General features: G+C 40.0%; 1 long non-coding RNA gene across 1 annotated transcript; it reads left to right on the top strand.

Annotated features, from left to right (window-relative positions):
- The first annotated feature begins 8028 nt into the window (after nt 1-8028).
- Nucleotides 8029-19587, top strand: LOC114921382 (uncharacterized). Its single transcript, XR_003809681.2, has 3 exons — nt 8029-8681; nt 16580-16790; nt 18941-19587. It is a non-coding gene; the product is annotated as an uncharacterized lncRNA (long non-coding RNA).
- The last annotated feature ends 1270 nt before the right edge of the window (nt 19588-20857 follow it).

The raw sequence follows: 20857 nt of genomic DNA, 5'->3' as shown, positions 1-20857 counted from the left end.
TCTCTCTCTTTTTCTGGATATCAGAAAACTGACCCACAGCTTCTCGATCTAGCTTCTAACACAATATCAGCATGTGGTATTAAGCTGATCCCTCCACACAAACACAAAACATCTGTGCTCTCTTAAAGCCAAGTGACCACCTCTGTGAGATACTAATGATAAAGAGAGGATTTTTGGTTTGGAGGAGCTCAAAGTCTGCAGGCTTTGAAGAGACCAGGAAGCTGTTCTCTCACTTAGCGAGATAACTCCCGGGCCTTAGCGCAAATTCAGATCCATCTGCTTGCTGCACAAAGGAAATGAAGAAAACGTGATGAAATAAGTGAGGAAGGCTAAGAGTGTAGCATTTCAAACAGTAAAACCAGAGCTGAAATCAAGTAACAACTACAGCACAGAAAGGTTTCTTGAAGTGCTACTCCTACTTCGACAGCATTTACAATGTTATTCCTATTCAGGGATGAACTTTAAGATTACATATCCCAAGACTTATTGAAGGTACATATAGGAAATTCTGTCTGTAATTGTACTTCCCAAGGCTGAAACACACAGGAAACAAAACTATTACACATCATTACCATCTGGTGAATTATTCTGATGTCATAATTAAAATCAAGAGATAAGATATGTACATTTTAAGAATGATACTATGGCATTGCATAACTTTATATTATCATACATTATATCCAAATCATACATAGTGTTGAATATGATCTTGCTTCTAGGGATATGAACTGTATTTTAAAGTACAATGCAGAGGAATTGTGAAGCTCCTCTCTCCCTGTGGCTGACTCCCAGATGAGGATGAGTTGAGGATCTGACTGGAGCCAATTCATCATTCCTCACAGGTCATCCATCAGTGCCGGGCTGGGTGACAGATAAGGAAAGTTTAGGGAGCCCTCTGCTCCAAGAGACCCACTGGGTGCTCAGCCCAACATGTGCTCCAGAGAGCTTCCCGAAGAGCCATGCAGAGACCAGTTTAGTCTGTGCAATGTGTTGAGAGAGAGACATTAAGAAAAACAGATAATAGGCAGGGTTTAAGTGTGTCTTTTAAAGTCACCCCTCCAGCAGAAAATTATAATCCAGAGAGGGAGAATTTAACCATACATTTACACTTAAACTGAGGTTACTGAAAATAAATTCTGGTTAGGATTTGTGGCTAACTTAATTTGTTTTTAAAATTGTGAAAAGAAGATATTGAAGGTGATGGAAAGGGTAAGGAGATTTTTTTTGGACATCTATAGCAGGCAGCAGCTTGCTTTGCAAACACATCCGGCCAACACTGACATTTGATCAAATATCCCTTGAATATGCTTCAAATATGTAATCTTTGGCACTCTCATACTCAATGAATATTCAGTGTTTTTCAGAAATGGCTGAAAATGCCAGGCAACTCAGGCAAACTCCTCATAAGTGTCTTTCTTCAATTCTTCATTCTGTTAGTGTTCTCAACTGGTCAAGCCTCAGGTTCCACGACCACCTCCTTCATGAAAAATCGAGACCCAAATTTCGGATATTTTACAACCAATCAGATTTAATGAAAAATGTTGAGGTTTGACACTACAGGACTTGACAGAACAAAGAAACAGAACACAACAAACATGTTTAAAAAGTCATAGACCATTTGAGACATTTTATTCCAAGCACTCGTTCTTGACCCACTGAAAATACCTTTGGGAGCCACCAGTTAAGAACCAATGCTTTAGATGGTCCAAGTCCAAGATTTAAAAAAAAAGCCTAAGCACACTGACTTACATAGACAACATTATGATGTTTAGGCTGGTATGATGTATACCTGGTTCACTGTCTTGGTTGAGTGTGCTAACATGCTAATGTAGTGGGAACGATTGTTAAGGTTTCTGGTTTGCTCCCTGTTGCCGTTGAAGACACTCTGGTAGACATAGGTCAACTCCTGCCCTGGTCCGGCCACTTTAATTAACTTGAGCTTATTTAGTGCACCTGAGGCATCATGGCTATCTTTTTCCTTTGTCTCTGTCTGGTGGTTGCCACATGGTCTCCTCTTTGTGGCTCTGTCTTAGGAAATGCGGCCAAAAGATTGTTCCAAGCGCTTGTTTTAGATTGGTCAAAGTGGTTTTGAATTTTCTGAATGACTGAATAGCAAGTGTTAGAAATAGTCTCCTACCTAGTATTCTTGTACTGCAGGCCTAAATTAGCTGCTGTTTTACCATTCGTGTATGGTCTGTTTTATCTGGTGTTTGTATTCACCTGACTGATTCTAGAAAGTTTTTTTTTTTTTTTTTTTTTTCTTTAATACTTTTGGCTAACCCCTTAATTGGGAGTAGTAGCCAGCTTGTGGTGGGGGCTCGGCTCTCAGGGTGCTTCCATGCACAGATTGTATTTAAGAGCACTGGGACATGGTAGTTTACACCTGTTTGCTGTGGTTGTTAATTTATAGGCAGCCTCCCTATCGCTGGCGTCCACTCACTTCCCCTTGCATTTTGTTAATTGTAATATTTTCTTATTGGAAGTGTTTATATCAAAGAATAAATAACAAAATTATTGTAATAAACTTTTTCATTAAGGGTTTGAGCATCATTACATACCTAACCAATTGTATCGTCTTCCGAAACTTCCTGTGAACAGTTAATAAGGACTCATTAATAAATCAATAATCTATAACCAAATATATTAAAAGGAGGACTCAAACTGAAGTTATACAACCCTAAGTGAAAATAAGATAAAACCTGAATACATACATTGATCTACCAAAACTAAACAACAAAGGAACAGAACACCTAAAGCCTGGTGCAACTTACAAAAGGCACAAAAGTACTATATAGGTTTGACTTGGTGATATGGTTAAATAATAAACAATGGAATAAAGCATGATCAAAGCTATTGTTATTCATCCTCTGGTAAAATACAATATGATCCCACTTAATTGTATGTTTACACTGAGATGAAAAAAAAACAACACAGAAAAGTTCACAAAACAGTTTTACATACTAAATTGACACATTTATTTGACATGACATACAACAGCTACATAAATGTTGTCATCCTCTTTGTAAAGTTTTAGATGAAAGATATGGATTCTAAGTTTCATTCAATCCAGTACTTGTTGAGTTTTTTTCAGTTTGGACCACAGCCGTTGAAAAATACAGAACATTTTTTCCACCATTGCTGCCATGCTGCTTGTGTGTCTAAGCAAAGCCTATATTCTACTGTCAACTATTCATCTGTGCATGTGTTTTACATCTTGTTTGTATCTTTACTCTGGGTGTCCCAGCCGCACTGCCCTGCTACCTGTCTGCCCATCTGTTGAGTCCCTTCCTTTGATGCAGGGCAGTGGTGTGTCATCCAGATGTGGCAGCAGAAGAGCGAAGAGTTCAGTTAGTCCCCAGGGATTTTCCCCCTGAGCCCTTTGCACAGGAAGGGCTGCTGCAAAGAGCCAGAGAGCCAGACAGCCCACATATGTGGGAACCTTGTCTTGACTACCTCTCCCTGTTCTGATCCTTCCCTCCATCATCGAATGATTTCCTTAGACTCGACTCCCCACTCGCACTTTCTGCAACTCCTACATGCATCTTCTACTTCATCCTTTTTTCTCTCTTAGACCTTTTGAACTCCAAACCATCAACATCATCAACATCCTTGGCTGGATTTAGTTAAGCAGCAAAGCACAACGATAAAGCAAAGGTTTAATTAATAACATCCATAAAGACAGGGGTCTTGTTGTTGTTCATGGTGACTCAATATTATGACTCACTGTGATGACTCACGAAGGCACCAAAATGTAGAAGAACCATTGTCAATTTTATAATTTTACATCTGTTTTTCCATTGCTATTGTTGAGCGGGATGTCGTATAAAAGCCGATTGAATGAATCAGAAAATAGTCACGCCTTAGTCCACTGATGCAAACACAGCTGAAGTGGGTCAAGCTCTGTCTGCTGTGCTTGAAATGCCCTTTAGCCAATAATTGGATCATGTATTTGTTTCTGTGCTTTATAAAGAGAAATGAGAGTCAAAGCACTGATTTGATACCACTCAAAAACAAATCCATTATGGTGTTCTCATCCATGACCAAAACTCCTGAAAACCTCCCGAGACAATCAAACTGATCAACAGGGAAAACTTCACACTGTGAGGTGTGAGTGTACATAACTGCTTTGGGAAGTTTCAGGGGCATACTGATCTGATATTTTCTAGACATTGCAGAGAGTTCATATGTGAAAACAGCCAAATGTTTCAGGTACATTGTATAGGATAATAACAAACAGCCAGAGACTGGAATTTTAATCAAAGCTAATAAAATCAGGGTTTCTTTGTCATTTTTTTCTTGTCTTTTTTAATACTGTTTGACAAATACTCCAGTATTGAAACAAAACTCGAAAGAAACACACACTTACATAGTTACACAAATTAAAAGGAATTGGGAGTTACCTTGTTGTGAGAAGGAAAATTAGAATAACTTGAAAACTCTTTTCATCTCTCACAGTTTTCATTTGCGGCCCTGCTGCTGCCCTGTGTGAGGAGGCGAGCTCTGGTTTGGTCTGGAAACAGGATGTGGGCTGTGGAGCTGGGCATCTGCTACATGCCATTCAGTCTCTGGAGCTCATTTGCATAGTTTATTTGTGAGTGTGTGTTAAAAAATGTTGCTCCAATCAGATCGTTTTGAGCATTTGTGTTTGAGTAGTTGTCTATTGTCCGGTGGTGCATGCATCTACATTAACATTTTGGGTCCATGCCCTCTTTTTATTGAAATGCATGTGTATAACAAATGTGTGTCTGTATGTGTAGATGTGTGCTTGTGTTTGTGCTAGTTCCCTCCCCTATTTCCAGTGTGGGCGTTTTGTACCGACACAGCACCATGCATGGCATCCCCTCTGGCGCTGTCTTCGGCCCACCCTGGAATAGTTAGCTCAGCTCTCACTCAGATTGTTATCAGCTTCACCTCTCCATTCCTTTTCCACTGGAGTAAAATAACTATGATATTTTCTCTTCTTTGCACTACGTCTGCATCCATCAATCCATCACCTATTCAACTGCGTCTGATCACTGAATTTTGTAAACTCACCTGCACGTTGTCCTTGGCTGGGGGAAATTCACCAGAAACGTACAGAGTCAACCAACACAAACAAAACATGAATCCAGGCAGAGGACAGGGTCTCTGCAGTCACATTCACCATCACACATAGTGAAGCCCATGAGTGATGATTGAGCGGCATAAGTCTACATTTTATTTTTTTGGAATAGCTACTGACTCTATCTTGAAAAGATAGTTTGTTTCAGTGTGCATGTTTGCGATGCTAATTATGTTTGCCTGTTAATGGCAATTTCCATTACATGTTAGCTTCAAGCTAACAAACTGAGATGTACTTCCCATTCCATCTGTGAGAAATTGCCCGCCCGAGAATAATGCACGGGCCGCTACTGATTTTGTTCATGGATTTTGCTGTTAACAGCTTTCTTTATATAAATGGGGAGATTCTGAAACATCCAATGCATCAGTAGCCTCCAATTGCTTTTACCTCACAAACTAAGGAAACCAATCCCACAAAAAGAAACTGAAGTATTTTGTACAGTGCATTGATAGATCTTATGGATAAAGTAGTTTTGAGTTATGAGACGCACAAGTGGCTCCAAGAACATTGCAGGGGCTGCAGTTTTCGTCTCCCAAACTGCTTTTGTAGGGTATTAACTGTAAAGAGAACATGAGAGTTCAATTAATGAATGTTATGTCTGGACATGTAATACTCTTTGAAATACAGTCTAATCTTAGCTGCTGCCCTCTAATCCTTTTAGATTTACAGCAGGGAGCAGTTGGAGCCTTGTCTCTACCTCGGAGGAACATCATTAGGATGTCCACTGCTAGTAAAGAACTCTTTTATACTTTTTGCTTTATATTCTACGAAGAATTAATGATTTCATATTTAATGTTTTAACAAAGTGAGCATGCAGACTTCTTGTATTATGATATAGGGTTCAGCATTGTTTTATGAGGCTTCAGCAGGACAGAAACTGTGTTGTGGGGATACAGTTCGTGACTTTCTACTTACAAGATGCTCTCTCCTCAGGGCCTCCTGTCACTCTCCAGTGTCAGACTCAAAGGCCAAAACTGCTGCATCGGGCCTGCTGATGAAACACTGTCACCCCTCTATTGGTATTTTTGACAGAGTGACTTACTGGGTTGAACATATTGATGCCCGGGCTTTTGAGACTAAAGTTGATGTGACTCCTGTGAGGAGTATTTTAGCAGGTTATGAAACAGACAGAAAAAAAATACAGATATATCTGTATGAGTTACAAAAGTGGATCCATGAGCATAAAGACTGCCATGGGGTAAGTAGGTGTCAGGCAAAGTGATTAATATCACTGCAGACATGTTTTCTTACATCATCAATGGCAAAGACTTGTGATGTTACATTTAACTATGATACAAAAAAGCATGATGATATCTTTGGTTAAAAAAGCAAAGCGATGAGACGTTTTCTTTTGTCCACTGGGGTCCCCAAATTTGGCACAACCCAGCTTTAAAATTATCATTTTCAAATACCTCTATGTTTCATAATACTTTAAACCTTATAGTGTGATAAATTACAAATACACTTTGGATTTATAAACTTTTCGATTGAAAATTTGCTCAAACACAAGCTCACTTGAGTTGTTTAAAATGTGATTAAGAACAAACTGGATATAAACTGCAATTGTAAGCATGATGGACCAACTAGCTTAGCTCCAAAGCTAAGGCACACATTGTCATCAAACAACAGCAGTTTGTAGCATCACAGGACCCATGAGAAAATTCACATCCACTGATTAGAAGCCAATCCTTGATGCTAGAGTTTAGGCTAACGTAGCAGCTCTTGTGTCACTTTATAAATCAAAACACAGAGTGTCAATTATTAGTGTGAATGCTAAGCATCTAAAATGTTTTCTATATGCGCAGCATGCATATTTGTCATGAATTATTGAGGATGTTGAATCTTTCCTTAGGACATGTTAGCTCTGACTAAGTGTTTTAGTCCTTTATCATGAAGGAGCATTAAGTGCACATTTATAACTTTTCTGACAGACTTTCTACCATTTCTAGCTTGAAACAGTACAAAATTGGTCAGAGGTGCAAGGACAAGGCTAAATCTACGACATCAGTAGTTATTAAACCTGGTTAACTTGACATGCCTCCGCCAGAAATGAGAAGCTTTTGACCCGGTATATCTTAATGGTAAATGTAGTTGTTAAAAGATAATGAAGGGTTTCTCATTTTAAATCTTGTGCAATAATAAAGTGTGTATGAGCTAAACTAAGCAGAAGTTCAACAGGTGTTATAATAATTAAAGCATTGAAGGGAAATGTTAAATGTTATCAGAGGACAGTAGAACTTCATTGACCTAACATGCGTCAAAGACTCAAATTGAAAGCCTTTGATATTGGCTGTATGCTTTGCACTGTGTACTCATGGTCATAAACTTAAGGGTTAAATGTTTTTTTCTGACCATAATTGTTTCATTGATTTTACATACATAGCTCCTGCAGTGGCACAGTAGACCATTAGTCCTGTAATAGCACATAAACATTTGAGACAATCACAAGGCAAACAGAGAAACACAATCGATGCCTCTCAGCCTCCAGAAACCTGATCCGGCACCTGGACTCCTTCAAAGAACCCTAGCACCTTTATGAAGGAGCCAAAAGAGAGACAGTGTCCCTTTAAGGGATAACTCACAAAGGAAGAAAAAAAAAATTCTCAAAGAAGGAAGGAGAGGAGGTGTGTATGTGTACGTGTACTTGTTAAACTGATAGACACTTGGGAAAGAGAAAAAGAAGGAGAGAGAAAGGGAGGAAAGAGAGATAATCAGAAAGAGAGACAAAGAGGGAGAGACACAACATTGCATTAGGCACTAAGAGCCATTCCTCGCTCGCTAAAGGCTAATGCAATTGCCACAAGAAAGAGAGTCTCAGCGGAGGCTGTAAAAAAAAACTAGAGAGGGGAATGAAAGAGGAGAGGCAGGGAGGGAGGGAAGAATAGAGAGGGGGAGGGAAGGAAGGAGGGAGGGAGAACAGGCAGCTCTGCCTCCAGACTCTCATATGGACAGTGGATCTCTTGGGACAACTGGTGAAAGTCTCTCTCTGTCTCTACTGTTACTGGCTGGCTGTGTGAGTGGCTGAATGTGGGCTGGGGCTCTGCTGTGTATCCAGAGTGATTTATCAGGTTTGCAGGAAGAAGACAGAGGGAGAGAGAGAAAGAGAGAAAGAGGGGGGAGACAATCCCGGTAGCAGTAACCAGGCTGCTTGCTGGGTGCGTTAACTCCAAATCTGACCTCTATGGGAACAGAACAGCCTCCACTCCTCTTCTCCCCTCCTGGCAAGCTGTGGGAAAAAGGGGGGGGGGGGGCAAATATTCATTTTGCCCCTCTCTGTCTGCTACACGCTGGCCCTTGGACCACTGGGACGCGGCCCTGGAAGGGACTGTTTGGCAGAGGGACATCAGCAGGGGAGACCCGGGCTCTGAGGATTGCACTTGGAACGATTCTTGGACCCGAAGCGGCACAGTTGGCACAGTCAGGCTGCAGTTGTTTAGTCAGTCATTAGCCAGTCAGATGGTTAGTTAGTCAGCCAGTAAATCGGTCAGTGGGGTCCCTCCCAACAGGGTCAACTCTTTGTGCATATCCTCCTCTGAACTCTGAGGTGACTCAGACTTACCAAGTAGGACCTGTGGGCATGGTGAGTGGCAAACACCCCTCTCTGTTTCACACACATTCTTTACCTTTGACTCTCTTTCTTCTGTGGGTGCAGTGTTCCATTTCTAAATTGCTTTGTTGTGTCTTCTTTTTGCTTTTCATGCTGCTTTCCTTTGGCAGCTGACTTGTCACAAACAGAACACAAGACAGCAGATTTGATCAAAGCCCGATGTTGTCTGATTTTATGGATTTTATGCAGTTGTCATATTCTCGCTTTGATCTCTTGATGATGAGATTCAGGGAAGGCAGCGCATCTGTTAGTACAACAAACAAGTAGTTGGTTTTACAGCCGACATTGGCTTACCAAAAATAGTTCACATGTGTGGTTTAATCTTGTTCATGAGATTCAAATGAAAAAAAAAATCTATTTACTAATGCTTCTGAAGGGGGAAAACACTAGATTTTGTAACCTTGTAAATTATGAATAAACCTGTATGAAATGATGTTCTCTGTGATTAGTAAAACAGATAATATTTCATATACACACCTGCATGCCTGTTAACTGCTGTACCAGCACTTTTATTTTTCCAGCAAACTCATGACTGTAGGGGGTTTGTTGATCCTCATTATCACACCACTGTTTGGATAAAAAAGTTTGATGTGGTAAACTAGCCCTAAAGTTAAGCACACAGAACATTTTTTGAAAAAAAAAAATTGTTCAAATATTTGATTGTGCTCCAAGGCTTTATCAGGATCTCCTAAATCAGTGTGTTGCTCCCATGTGTTAAAGAAATGTGAGACAGGGATAAAGCTCATGCTTTTAGATACGTTTTATACTTACAATTTGATATAAATTGCAGGAGTTTAATATATAAAATGATAAAATGACTGTGATGGTGGAACATATGAAAGACTACAGTATATTCCAGCCCATGCAGCATTTAGTGCCCTTTTGGTATTAATACGAATATTAAATAAATGTTCATTACAACAGATACCCTTGTATTACCAGACAGATCCAAAACCAAAATAACATTACCTTTTTTTTTTTTCTAACCTTAATTTAACCAGGAAAGAAAACTCATTGAGATCAAAAATGAGTGTCCTGGCCAAGACAGGCAGCAGCAGGTCCCAGGTCCATATGAGCCACACAGTCTAATTAACCTTAAAAATAAAACAAACAGCTTTGGCAAAAAATAATCGGCTACCCAGTTTGAAACACAAAATAGAAAAAAAAACTGTAAGTAAAAGACATGCTGTTGATTGAAGTTTGCTATATATCACAACTACAACCAGTACAATTTTGTCAGCCAATACGAAGCCAAAATTCATGCAATGAATATTTGTGAATGAGTAACTTGCTTTTGTTTGTCAGGTTTACAGGATATACCCCGAAACATAAGGCCCATAATGCTCTGTGTCTGATACAGATGTAAGTAGGAAATGTATGCAAACAATTTTTTTAAAACAGCATAGACGTCATTTCTACAGTGTATTTCTGTATTTGGGAGTCTTTCTGGCCGAATGGTCACATTTCCTTTCTCTCAACATTGAAATATAAACTCTCCTTCAGAATAAGTGAAACGCTGCATACTCACTATGCAGTGGCAGATGTTGACATGGGCGTTGTCTCGGGAAAACAATGAACAGATGTTTGTCATTTGGGTTCAGCTCCTAATTTCGCTGTCATCGATAAAGTTTATGTGATTGTGAGCATGTGTGAGTGGATGTCTGTGTGTGGTATATTCTGCAGCAAAGCATGCACCTGTGTGACCTTACAGTAGTTTGTGTGTATGTGTCAGTGTCAAGTGTTGCCCTGCACTTTGTACATTCGGTTGTTCCTTTCAGATCAGCTGCAGTGTGTGTAGGTGAACGGGACAGCATGGCTTCCCCTCGGCTCTTTCAGCCCTGTCCATGCATCCACCACACATAATTTCTTTCTGAGCCGAAGCAATTACAGCACACATCCAAAGCCATCTAAGGCGGGAAACCAAATGAAGGAGCCTTTGATAGGTCCCGACTGATGCATATTTACTTTTTATGACCAACCAAGTAGTAAACAGCTTGCCTTGTTGGCTCTGGAGTGGAACTTTAAATACAGGCCGGTTCACACACAAACATGCAAATAAACACACACATGCACAAGACTTTTATGGAAATCTAGAGAAAAGCGTACAGCCATCTCTTCAGTGAGCACCACAAGAAATACCCGTGACATTGCCAGCTCGATCTGTTTGCCAGTCATTGATTTCATAATCAGGTTTGTCGAGCTATGCCTTTTGTCTGCAGACACAGCAGCAGCAGCAGCAGCAGTAGCCTCCAATTGAAGCCATGTGTGGTGGAAAAACAGGCCTCAGTTTGTGGAGAGCTTGCATGCTTGGAGTGGGAGGGAGCCTGCATGTTACAGAGGTCACAATCCGAACACGCCAACTCCTCTTCGCCCTCTCACACGCAATGCTGATGGAAGCATCTCAACTGTCAGTCAAGAGTCCCTCTCCAATTCTCCTTTACTCCGGCATTACCTTTACTTGAATTACATTAAATAAAGGCATCTACAGATGATGCTCTATAGCTTTTACCTCGATCTTTGGATTACAGATTTTAAGTGTCAAACTTGAAAAAAAAAAAATCCAGGTCAAATACAGGCAAGAAAGAAGAGCTTTTATTCTTAAAAGTGGTGTCTGAAACTGTCAGGACTCTGTGTTCAGGGTGTGCCACAAATTAAAAAAAAGTGGTTCGTGGTTTGGATTTGACACATCATTAGCATTCGTTCTGCTAATGGCAGCTCTGTTACATCCTTAGTGTCCTCAAATGAACCCAGCAGTCCACCGCTGTGTCACTCTCACACTATCTCACAGGCAGATAATGCTCAATCAATTCTGTTTTCCGTCATATTTTTTTCATCTTAAGTGCTTCTGTCTCCGTCCTTTTCGCTGTGTTTCACATCTCCTTTTTTCCTCCTTCATCATCAGGTTTCAGAGAATCTTTCTCGTCTGGTCAAAGTGTAATCTCTGTATCCACAGCTAATAGCTAATAGCTGAGATAGCTTCTTATATCAGATCAAGAGATCGCCCACACCAGCCTTTAATGCAGTTGTGCCATTTCCTCTCATGCATTATAAAGTATCATGTTCCTGTCAGATAATTTTTTTCATTTCCTCATTGTTTCTGTGATATGTGAGCCAGTGCTTCTATAGAGATAACATTCAAATGATTCAGCACCAAGTACCCTTCGACGAGGGAAAAAAGAAATCCAAATATGTCTTATTCTGTTTCATTCCTAAGAAAAGGTTGGTAATGATTGATTCTGCATGAAATTACATCCTACTAAATAGCATTAAGCTATGTAAAGTGGATTATTGTTAATGGGACATGAGAAAAACTCCTGCTCCTTACATCAGTCCCATGTGAGGCTGGTTTATAAGGACTGACTGATCTAATGAGCGAAATAATGAAGTTCCAGCCAACAAGCACTGATCAGTCCTTTAATGCCAACAGGGTCTTAAATTACAAAGATCTGTCAAGACGGGTCTCAGGTTTTACATCTGTGATCAACTCAATGTTTCATTCAATGGGGGTTAATAATATAAATGCACTACATGTTTTTTTTATCTTAGCCTATCCAAAACAAACAAACATTGTATTATGATGTCTCACACCACTTTTGAGCTGATGGGTTTAAAGTGTTTCCAAACTGTAAAACCTAAAACTGCAGATAAGATATTCATGCACAAAAGGTTAAGTATGTAGCTCAAGTCAAAAAAATAAAGTGCAAGAGTTTTATTCTGGACATGAAGAAAATTCTCAGCTACGGTCATTGACACAGTCATTTGGCTGTTTGGATCAAATAAAGTGTATTCTGTAGATAACAGATAGAGTCAGTAGAAATGTTTGTTGCAACACAAACATTCAAACTGGTCGCCCCCTCTTGGGTTCAGCGCTACCAGAAACACACACTCACTGCAGGGTTAGTGTGTACGTGTACTGCTTGTACTTGCATTGCAAGCTACTGCACGCTAGCACAAGCTAACCAAGGGTGTCTGGTACCTGTCTGTCAAACAGAAAGTAGGCCAATTCTGCGTCCGCAGGAACGTGCTTCATCTGCTTGGCATTTTGCCTCACTATGATTAGATTTTTTCTTCTTTGCCGCTTGGTCCGCGTCAGTCATATTTGCCAGTTTGAATAATGTCCAAACGCTGAATTGTATTCACTTCTCAAACTCACCTGCATGCTCTCATTGGCTGGGGGAAACACACAGAAATGTCCCAAGCCAACCAACACAAAGTAAATAATCAAAATCCAGGTAGAGGACAGGGTCTCTGCAGACAACAACACACATGTATGGAGGCTCATTGGTGTTGATTGAGCACAATAACTTTTGTATAAGGCTTTATTTTACTGACTCTACCTTTAAAGGTCTGCTAGCCAGCAACAGATGCACTGACGTTAACTTGTGTCATTTCTGTTATTTTTCACTCAAGTGGATTCAATTGCAACCTAGGAAGTTCGATTTGCACCCAGTGCTGCCTTTACCTGATTTTTTTAATCAGTTGAAGGACATATATTTCACTCTTTGTTCTGTCTGAACACAGGACAAGAGAGACATTTTGCGCTTGCTCATGAACAATTGCAAACACTTTTTGTCACTTCTGCAACGGCTTGGATAGTGTTGACGTTCTGTTAACAAATTGTTGGCAAAAAGTAACACACAACTTGTCTAGTGATTTATTTTCCATAAATGTAGCTTTGACAATTTTTTGGGTGTAGTGTATAGGCGTCACACTTTTCTTTCCCACATACACACATTCTCACCCACTGTATGTTTCTCTGCATGTTGTGCTACACTTCGTGAGAGCAGTGTGAAAAACAAAGTGACACCTGTGTGTGAGATGCAAGGTGACGTCAGAGCTGTAACTGGGTTAAGGTGACCACAAATATAACAACTTCTCATGAGCAAAACACATGCCAAAAACGTTCGGCACATTCGCATTCACATTTGCTCTCTGCAAATGGTGTGAAATGTTGTGAGAGGATGTTATTGCAAACCAAAGAAACTATGATATGTTGATATATGGATATTCACGTGTATAAGTGTCGTGTACATTTTGTGAAGCTGTTCAGGCTTCTTTGTTTTTTTCACTCCACTTGAGCTGAGTATTATTTCTACTCTTCTTTGTCATTTTACTAAACAAGCAGTTCCTCCAGGCTGCACGAATGAGGTCATTTTGTTCGCCTGTTACTGCAAACCTTGCACTTTCTAAATGTGGTGACATGTTCACACCTTCAGCCTTGTGTACCATAATAAACTTCCATCAGGCTGTAAATTATGTTCCGTTGGGTTCTTGGGATGTGGAGGTGTCATCATACTTTCTCAAATTAAAAAACATAAAATAAATCATGTCAAAACTGAACACTCAAGCAAAAATGGCATATTTTCTCTACCAGCTTCTTAGATGTGAAGATCTGCTGCTATTCTTTGTCAAATGTTCATTAAAAATCCTCGCTAAGGGGCGCTGGTGGCGCATTGGTTATTGCGCACGCCCCATGTACAGAGGCTATAGTCCTCCAAGCGGGCAGCTCAGGTTCAAATCCCACCTGTTGCTCCTTTCCAGCATGTCATTCCCTCTTCCAGATTTCTGACTCTATCCACTGTCCTATCTCTACAATAAAGGCACAAAACGCCCCAAAAAAACAACAACAACAACAACAAAAAACCTTGCTAAATCAAATTCTTTAATATTATACCATGAGGTCGTAGGAGTTGTTGAATAACTTCATGGTGTTCTCCCCTCTCACTGTTACTTTGGGTTTGTATTATGTGTAATGTGCAATATGAGAAATGTGAAATTTGTATTAAATTAAAGCTATGACTTGTCTGTTCTACTGTGTTGTACACATTGTTGTTAGTTTGGTGTTTTTATTAGTGGAGATAGCTAAATGTGTGAAGAATTAGAGTTCAAGAACAATTTCCTTAAGAGAATAGTTATGAGAATCGTACCGTATCATAGCATATTGTACCGTGTCATACCATAGAGTATCACACAGAACTAAATCGCAAGTGTGGTATCGGATAGTTGGGGTATTGTATGTATTTATCTCTAGGTTACTGTCAATGGGATACTTGGCTCTGATGTGAAGCTATACATTTGTTTTTCTTTTACTATATTCTGATGCTTAAAAAGCGAAACAATAAAACAGTTTTCTTGATGATAACTTGATGATCGAAATAATTATCAGTGGCTGTCCCAATGGAGTGTGCTAACGAATTGTATTTGACCTTTTAATAATCATTACAGTATCAAACATGTGCTGTTAGTGCCACCCTGTCATTGAGCGTGCTTGCCAAATATATGCCACCTCTCTACAGTCTTCATTTTGCCTCTAACACCTAAGTCACCAATCAGTTATTTCCCACATAGAGCTTTCACACCCAGCAAGCAAACACTGACGCACACACGTCAGAGGGCATGACCGCTCCCTTTGATTCACTCACTGTCTCTGTTCTTTTCTTTCACACACTACACAGAATAAATCATACGTGGAAATATTACACACACCCACACACAGAAACACACACATGCACTGAGGCAATTCCTCTTTTCCTACAACTATACAGCGAAGCACAACTTTGTGTTCCTCGTCTCACAATGTAGACAAAAATATTTATTCATGATTCATGTGCAGGGGGGAGCGAGCTGTTAACGCCGTTTGACAGCACAGACATATTTCTCTGTCTGGAAGGATTCTTCACGCCTCTGTTATGTTGTACAACTTGTACAGTGGCACTGCACATGAACGAGTGCTGTATAAGACACTTAGTTCATTTATAAACAATGTAGGGATGCCAACAAGGTCATGGCGGAGAACACTTGGGTTTTTATGAACCTGCAAGTGTGGACAAGAGTACGGCTTTGACCTTTAGAGATGGGATCGTGGGTTTTACGTGTCATAGTGAAGATGCCATGATAATAGTGCTTTTGTGTTATATTGTGTATCTGTTCAAATCATTTGTATTGCATGCTTTGCTCTGAAAGGTTCTCCAGTAAGATCATAAAAAAGGGAAAGAAAATTCCCTTTTTAAGATCCCCCCCCCCCCCCCCCCCCACCAAAAAAAAAAAAAACAGACAAATTAAGATTTCCCTATTGTAATGGAAAAATGTTGAAAGGGGCACTGTTGAGTATCAGCCCTCACATCCTCCTGACTGCTCAACAATACTGTCATTATTCCTTCCACACTAGGGTGGGCCTGGAATTTTCCCTGCAAAACAGCATAAACAACAACAACAAAAGATAATAATACATGCTGACGTTCCAATTTCTTCAGGAAAGGAGGGGGGGAGAGCTTGAAAGAGTTGGGTTTTTTTTCTGTGTCTCTGCTTGTGGACCCACCCGGCAACGTCACGTCGTCTCTGACCTGAAATCCCCTCATATAATATGACAAAGAGGAAAAACAGAACCCTGTCCATTTGACGTACTTTGATTTTTAATTGGTAAAACAAGTTCCAGATCTCCTTATGGTGTACTTTCTCCCCGCCTGATGTCATATAGATGGAGTATTGATACTTAAGAGCACCAGGCCGTTTGTATCGTCCATGCTATTTTGAACAAGCAGTGTTTTAATTTTTGCTCCTGAGATGCTTTTAAAAAAAAACTGAGCCGCAAGCTGGCACTGCATGTTCCAACTAAAACTCCACATCTGCTGCATCCTGCTGATCTGTGCAGAGGAGCAAGTCTGCAGAGTCATTCCTCACGTCACACTAATTTAATATTTTTTCCTTACAGAGATAAGTTGTATCATCTTCCATCCAAAGGGTTACAGGAGTCGTTTGAAGTGCATCATCGATTATCATCAAATCACTTCAGGTTCCAAGACAGAGGTTTTTTGTTTAGAGTTTCTAACGATTAATGTCTCTCTCTTTTTTTTTTTGTACTTTTCTTTTAGGTCACAGGTGCTCCACAGCTGCTGTAGATGGACGGAGGCATCTGGAGCCCAGGAGGATGCTGGAGCAGATACAGAGGGCAGAAGAAGGGCGGAGAGGTGCGAAGTTGATCCCCCCGCTGTGGTGGGGAGGGTTCCTGGCACCGTGATTTGATGCACAAAGAGAAACAAAAATCACATTGCCAGGGATTTCCACTCTTTCACAGCTTAGCAGGTGATCGCCTTATATTTCCACAGTGAAAGGAAACTTTTTGTATGGAAGTTTTGGTTGTTCTGTTTCTTATCTTTTATTACCTGACATCAGAAGTTGCTTAAGTCAAATGTATGAACAGTTTTTTGGGGGAAATTGTCATCACCTCTCAGTGGACTTCAAGCGGTTATGGGATCAGCTTTTCACACGAAGAGCTGTGAGAAAACTCACACAACACACTTCAGCATTAAAGCTTGCAGTTTCATGTGCAGCTGTCAGAAACCTAAACTGTCCTGACTGATCTCACCTTTCAAATTCATCCAGAAAGTAGATGTTAATGCATACAAAAGTCACACAGCATTACATGATAGAGCAACTTTTTTTCTTTTGGTAAGATCACATTTCAGCTCTTCATAAACACAGACACCATTTTAATTTTTTAAAGTCAAGGCTGGGATCTTCCATTGGTGGTGCCATCTGAAACACAATACAAGAGAGCCCCATTTAAGGAAAAGCAAAACTCAACATCGTAAGCACTTAAGGCTTTGAAAGCAGCCACCCTTTACCACTGAGCAGTCACGTAAAGGTCTGCGTGCGTCTCTGTTCCCTCAAAAGCCATCCACCCACTTGCTAAAGGCACAGAGCTTAGCTAATTGGTGAGCATTGATCCCTGCTATGTGTTGTTCACAGTGGCTAAGTTCAGTGCCTGAGGTGAAATAGTTGATTCGGCGGAGGGGATTTGTTCCGGTGAATGGAAAGAACTTGATGATCTCGGATATGAAGAAAGGAGGGGCGGAAGGAGGAGAGGGGTGACGAGAGATTAGGTGGAGAGGGAGCAGGGAAGTTGGGAACACAGAAAGGCTAAAGATTGTGGTCCCATGTAGGACCTATTTAGGGTTAAATGTGTTAATGTGGACCAAACGCAGGTTTACGATTGTGCAATGCGTTCCAGACGTAAGACAAGCTGTACTGTTATTTTATCGTGTTTGAACTGAAGCAACAACTGTGTAATGGATCTGGCAAGAGTCATCATGCATACTTAATATATTTGAAAGCGCGTCAATGAGACAGATTGACCCAGGTTTGATGTGGATAAAAAAAAATGCCACAGTTTGTATTGCAATTTGAGGAATGTGGTGCTAAATGTCAGACACGTACGGGCATGCCAAGTTCATGTCCAACAGAGTTTGCTCAGGACTGGTGTGCCAGTATTCTGGTGTCACGTGCCAGCCTGGACAAGCATGTTGGAGAAGAAACCTGAATTAATCCAGTTAATAATTGAATAAACACCTCCCTAACTGATTTTTGTTGCCCAATAATGATTGTAACTTTGCAAGTGTGAACTGTTAAAACAGCATTTTCATCCGCTCTGACTACAGTCACAGTTTGTCAATGTCAGGCTTGGTACATCATTCACATTTTTTGAGTGTGGATTTACAGGTTGTAGAAAAAAAGAAAAAAAGAAATCATTTTTTTCAAGCAGATCAGGCTCCACAGCACAGTGAATTCCCTCTAACTTTCATGCTGCATATCCTGTTGATCTTTTTGTTACAGCTTTTGAAATGCACAAAGGTTGCACTCTGTAGTGTGAAACGGAGCAATGTCTGGGCTGTGCCCTCCCGTGCCTACTGAACTGGTATCAGTGTTTTACCTGAAAACTGGCTCAGTTCAGCAGGAACAGGAGTGGAGCCCACCCACCCACCAGCCAGCTGGATCAAGGTCCCATGTTATGTCTCCAACGTTAATTGCATGTACAGAAAAAAAGCTCTGCCAAGTTTCAACAATACTTTTGGATTTCGTTAACCATAACCACAACAAAACACAAAACATTGGTACACATTTGCCTCAGTCATTGACCATGGCATGATATAAATCAAACCCCAGCCCTTCAATCTGTCGAATAATGGCACTGAACCCTGAAGTCTACGTAAAGCAAAGCAGCTCCAGTTAGAAGTCGGTGCCTCATGCTTAAATATGAATATTTCATAAGCAGATTTACCATATTTTGCTTGATAGGTAGGCCCTGGCATCCTGAGCCACTTTTTGCATACTGTTACATACTGATGCAGTCGATCTTGTTGTTCTGCTCAGCCTTCATGTTTATTTCAGTATTCTCCCCTTGAAAAGACCGTAAACACGTCCCTCACTCATTGCCTATCTCTCTTTTTCTTCAGTCTTTCTTCTGCTGTCAAAGGCCAGACTAAGACTGGAGTTCATTGCCAGGTAATCCCAGCGTAATGTCTGCTATGCCTGTATAATTGATGTCATCCAGCAGTCCCCACTATCAGTAACTGGGAATGCGTGTAACGCTGCTTCCTCCACACTCTCCATTTAACTCACATTCACCAAAGGAAAGCTTCATCTTGACGATTTCATACCCACAGGAAAATTAAAGCACATTAGTGAGCATGATAAATATGCTCCTATGCAAGAACTCCACTGATCATGGCTGGCAGTATAAAATTATATTTGTGTTGCTTTGAATGTCTTAAGGAAAAATGTTCCATTGAGCCCTTAAGGACATTGCCCTCAGAAGGTTAGAAAGTTATTTTTCTCTGTCATCTGTGTAGTCTAGTCGGGGCAGTCTTTCAGTCAAGTGGTACCAATGACTATTAGTCAATGATTTGTGTGAGCATTTAGTCAAACTGAATGTAGAAGACAATGGTCCATGAATTGCATTATTCTAAATGTCAGTAAGTTTGTAAGTACTTCATATCATTTCATGCATGATTAATTATAATGTTACAGGTACAACCTAATGTTCAATTTATTACAAACCCAAGATTCAATGTAATAAAGATGAAATGAGCCTGAAAAAGAATTGTGGCATTGCTTTTTTTAATTCACTATTCTAGGTTAACATAATTTATACCCAGGGGAGAAACAAATATGTTGCAGCTGGAAATAATGAATAAACAAATAAAAATAAACTTTAAAAACACAACACATGTGCTGGTATTGCCGTATAAAACGGTTAGGACATATGGGTGTTTCAGAAGGTGGGTTTTCAATTGAAGAATGATCATTTTACAGGAAACGATTATTCAAACTTAGTCAGATTGTGAGTAATTGGATATCTTCCTTCTCCCACACACTCTTTTTCGTGTCAAAACTGGTTGCCTACATTACCCACAATGCAACTGAATTGAAAACAGATGGGTCAGACACTGAATGTTATATGGTATTCAACAAGAAGCTTATGTAGAAGCTGCTAGGGAACAGATTAAAGAGGTTTGGCAAGGACTCATTTGTCTTATCCAACATGGGATATATCTTGCAGCGATTTAAAGGAATTGCCAAAAAAGCTTTATGCATTTTTCTCATTTACAGCTATTCAAATGTTGTAGACCTTTAAAATTACATATAATAAAAATGAACAGTTAAAGCTCTGGCGAGCAGGTTCTTTGATGATAATGAAACAGAGCGAAATTAATCTTGATTCCCCTTAATGATGTACAAAACCAAAACGAGACCGTCAGCAACAAGATTGATTCTTTCTTCATTGTTCTTTTAATGCCCCTAAATGTTGTCAAGGGGTAAGTGTCAGACAAGAATATTAAAAGCATGCTGAAACAGCCTGTTTTTCATTTTCCGAAGCAAAGAAGATTGATACATTTCAATGGTAGTTTATGAATGCTGGATGTCAGAAAATACTACATAAAGATGTATAGCTTTGTCCACAGGGGGCGCCAAAATCAAAACAAACTATGAGTTCCAAACAGAGCTTTGGGACATTTTTTGAATCCAAATTATAAAACAAGGACAAATTTGAAAATTTGAGACTAATTTGAAAAAGAAAAATGTTGGACTCAGGATCTTTGTTTTTGATGTCCTCACCATGATGATAATGGTTTGCTGAGACTCAGTGTTATAGTGGACAGTTTCTTGCAAAATGTAAAAGTTAAAAATGCACTTTCTATTTGGGTTTTCCTTGTTACCCCTGGTTGCAAACTTTGACATCAAAAGCATGAAAATACACATTTTAGAGTTCTCATGAAAATACACATTCACAGGGCCAGGAAAGATGTCCAGACCAAGGCCTACAACTCTCCATGGGGATGTCAGTTGCCCTTTTATCTTCAGCCCTCAAA

Source organism: Labrus bergylta, chromosome 6 (genome assembly GCF_963930695.1).
Source record: "Labrus bergylta chromosome 6, fLabBer1.1, whole genome shotgun sequence".
NCBI lineage: Eukaryota > Metazoa > Chordata > Actinopteri > Labriformes > Labridae > Labrus > Labrus bergylta.
The sequence above is the reverse complement of the archived record's forward strand: the minus strand, read 5'-3'. Positions and strand labels throughout refer to the sequence as shown.